At 48.6% G+C, this 3955-nt stretch overlaps 1 long non-coding RNA gene across 1 annotated transcript; it reads right to left on the bottom strand.

The window, feature by feature from the left end:
* Positions 1-866: 866 nt before the first annotated feature.
* LOC142930138 (uncharacterized) lies at positions 867-3374 on the bottom strand. Its single transcript, XR_012946098.1, has 3 exons — positions 3101-3374; positions 2029-2201; positions 867-1038 (listed from the first exon to the last, which is right to left on the bottom strand). It is a non-coding gene; the product is annotated as an uncharacterized LOC142930138 (long non-coding RNA).
* Positions 3375-3955: the final 581 nt, after the last annotated feature.

Raw genomic sequence — 3955 nt, 5'->3', positions numbered from 1 at the left:
CGGGCTTGGCCTTCTGCGCCAGTTTTACCAGGTTGGCCACGGGGCCGTGCCCAAGGTTGCGGCAGGAATGCACGCCGTAGTGCTGCCCCACAGCGCAGTCCACGGCCGGCAGCTGCAGAGCACACAGCCAACAACAGAGACCTGGAACCCTCTCTCTTTCGTTTGGAGGCGGCCGAGTTGCTAGCAGCCCTTTTCCACTGGCGCATCCGATCCGTGCCAGCGCGTAGCACCCCCACGGAACGGGTGGTTTTCCATTGGCCATTTGCTGTGCCGATATAAAATCAAACTGTAATACGTCGCCCTTACAAGACCTCTCAAAATGGACCAGGAGCCAAACAGGTCCAGAGGTGGTGCTAATAATAAAGTGTCCATTGCGTACGACGTGAACAGCGTTAATGTGACTGCACAAATTTATGGAAACATGGCCGAGTGGTGGTTCTCGGATCAAGCCCAGCATCCGCCCTGGTTAATGTTGCCAGTTTATTCACCACAAACAAAGAGATCTGTTTCACAATGTATGATAATAATCCTGTGACGCCGTATTAAAAAAATAGAATTGGCCACGTGTAATCGCATCATGTTCCAAATTTGCCAAATCAGATCAAATACTTGCAAATTACTTTACCGGGGAAAAAACCACGTAGGAAAATCAAACATCGCTCCCGAATGGCAGACATGTCCATTCACAGGCCGGTAGTGCGTGCACCACGTGCCAAATAGGAACAGCTGCCATTGGGGGGGGGGTCCCCTCGGGTAGACTGCCGTAGAGCAATGGAATGGTTGAGATGAGACGTTGCTGTAAGGCGCTTTGAGTTGAAGAGTTTATTTACGCGAGCGCCCTATATCTCCAAATCCTTATCCCCATCTCTGAGCCGCCCCTGTGGCCCCTACTGGGGCCCGTGTCTCACCGCTGCGGTGTCGAGGCTGCCGCACTGGTGGATGAACTCCATGCAGCTCGTCGCGCTTTGGACAGAAGCTTCCCGCTGTGGCTCCAGATCCACCCAGGGCAGAGATCACAACCCCAGTCTCCTCCAACAGCTACCACAGACACAACAAATCCGTCAACATCAGTTGGTTGACACCGAGGCGACCGCAAGGCAAACACCGGCTTAAAGCTAAACGATACGCATGGAGCTGCATCTCACAATGCAGTGCACAAAAACTGATTAAATATTACAGATTTAAGTTTGCAAATTAACACAAAATTCGTTCTCAATTTTAGTTTTCCAAATGCACTATCGGCGTAATGTCAAGAGACAAATAAATCATCCATGCGTAAATCTCGCATAGCCGTGCAGGCCCTGTGTCATAAAATGCGATGGGTGGCCTTTTATCTTGTACACAATAGGAGCCAACACTTTCACATTAGCTGTGTTATGAGATTGTGCGGCGCACGAGAGTCAAGCTGAAATTGTTATTCTCAGAGATGGAATTAGGAAAATGAAGTGCAAAACCCAAGTTTAATGAGACTGTAATTTTGTGCAGTCGCTGGTGACTGGGCTCGGACGATCGACTTGATAAGACTTGAGACCTCGGTTTCAACCCAAGCGGTCAAAATCCAGATTCAAGCCCAGAATCGAATTATTGTCATCGCACCGCTTTGATATCTGAGCCACCTGGCCACTTTGCATATATAGTGTTATCATAAATGTTATCTGAATGTCACCGCTGTACACTCAATTTTAACGGTGATTTCAATATCTACCTTTGGGATGTTTGCCAAATTCACAGATATTTTTTAAGAGTGACAAGAGAAAACCCATGCATCTTACGTGACACTTTGTTGTGCTCTGCATTGGCAGTGATTACATAACGCTTAAACGTATTCGAGTTATCGACAAATGAATTTTAAGTTCGTAATAATAAACTAATATTACGGCGCACAATTTTGGAAACAAACTTAACATTGAGCGCCACTCGGAGGCGGTAAGTACACTCAAACTTTGCACGGGCAGTGTCGTACACCTACTTGCTGTACTGCCTCTTACCAGCTGGAGGCGGGTGGGCTCACGCACGCCACGTACGCACCTGGGCGTTGCGATGGAGGATGTCCAAGGAGCCGAGGCCCAGGCTGGGGAGGTCGCACGAGTCAAAATGCTTGGCAAGCTGCTTCTCCACGCGTAACAGCGCAGATAGGCTCGGGGGCTTTGCCATCTTACTTACGTGGCTCAGCAGACGGACCAGATGCTCGGCTACTGCCTCTGCGAAGGAGACAAGCAATGCCATTGTAGGAGAGGACAACGATGCTGTAACTCGCTCCAATAGGCTCAACAACTGCAACTCTCTCTCTGCCCCCCCACCCCCACGTCTCATCTACGGCCTCCCGATAAGTTTCATCATCACTCTCCAGATGACTCAAAAAACAAGTTTAACACGAAGGCCTTCGCGACCAATGATTATCCATAATAGAGATTTTTGGATTAGGTCACGTAAATAGTGCATATTAACGCGTATTATTTAGTGCATGTATACATGATCTAACCCAAAAATCTAGATGATGGACTCAAAAAACCACTGGCAGACTTCTCACACCCGTATGCAAGACGATATCGCCCCAATATTCAAATTGTTCAACTATCCCCCGAACCAGTCCAGGATAAATTTCAAGATCACACTCAGCATTTTGACAGTCCTCCGTGGTCTGATCCCTTATGTACAATACGAGAAACTACATTTTATTCAGATTGTGCTTTCGATATCGTGTCATGAGACGGAGTATCCACTCGGATCTCTCACGGAGCAGCGGAACCCGTCCTATTGGAGAATGGCCCACAGAAGAGAACTTCACAAAGCTACCTCTGACATCGCTTCTAGTGACCTCTGGTCTACAGAGTAAAGGGAAGCACATTCTAACCCACTCTGAACGTGAGAGTAATGTCCGTCACATGAAAGTTGAGCCGATATTGGACTTGGTCAAATTAGCAGGAAAGTGTTATCACCCAGCACGTGCATCGATCGGTTGATCGTTAGTTTGTGGCATAGAGATCCGCAAAAAATAGATATCTTTGGATCATCCGAGATTTTTAATTATCCGCAGCCATCCTCCACGTCATTAGCGCAGATAATCGAGTCTACTGTATATGCAAATTTGTCTCCTTACTCCCCGGAGTAGGCGGCGGTCTGGTGTCGGGAGTGCTGATGTTGCCGAGAAACGCGGCCGGTTTCTCCTTGACCACGAGGTCGCGAGGAGTCTCGAGGGAGCTACAGCACAGGGCCAACTGAAACATATTCCGGGCCGGCGTGTCCCCTTTCACCTGCCCCAGGAAGTCCTGCACACACTGTCGGTAGAAACAACAAAGGACCCAAACCACGTGCAGGCATATCACTCTGTTGGGACAAATAGAGGGTGATACATGCATAGATGTCCGACCGATTTCAATGCCCCCCCTTACTTTTGTTTCAACGTGTGACTGAATTTTGTGAAAGCGATGGCCCTAAATATTATAGAGGAGTGTTAATTCAGTGGTAGAGCAAGTCTTTTGATAATGGTGGAAGTATCCACAGACTTGAAACGTATGGCGATTATCACTTATTAAATAATTCCGAGGACAAATGTATTATGGAAAATCTTTGACAAATCTAAGCAAATGCATGAATGTTCTCGCAAGGTAATTTTGTTGCATTAAGTCCAGACGCCATGGCCCCACCTTCTTCAGCTTATTCACAAAGATGTCCTCGGCGTTCTGGAAGACCTGCAGCACCATCTCGGCCGCCGGCTGTGTCGTGAACTGTCGGCGAAGATCGGCGCTCGTCCCTGGCAAGGGGAACGACTCCAACAGGTATTTCTTGATCTTGTGTGGCCGGCCCTCCACCTCCTGCTTAATGTCACACTCGATGCGAGCCAGCCCACGGTCCATCGCCTCCCGCTCGCCTTTCTGGGCCTTGCCGATCACCTAAACAAACAACACAATGTTAGCAACTGTGGCGGCCACAGGTGCAGGGCAGTGCTGTAGTT

This window comes from Petromyzon marinus, chromosome 37 (genome assembly GCF_048934315.1).
Source record: "Petromyzon marinus isolate PM22_M1 ecotype Great Lakes invasive population chromosome 37, UKy_Petmar_22M1.pri1.0, whole genome shotgun sequence".
In the NCBI taxonomy this organism is placed as follows: domain Eukaryota; kingdom Metazoa; phylum Chordata; class Hyperoartia; order Petromyzontiformes; family Petromyzontidae; genus Petromyzon; species Petromyzon marinus.
The sequence above is the reverse complement of the archived record's forward strand: the minus strand, read 5'-3'. Positions and strand labels throughout refer to the sequence as shown.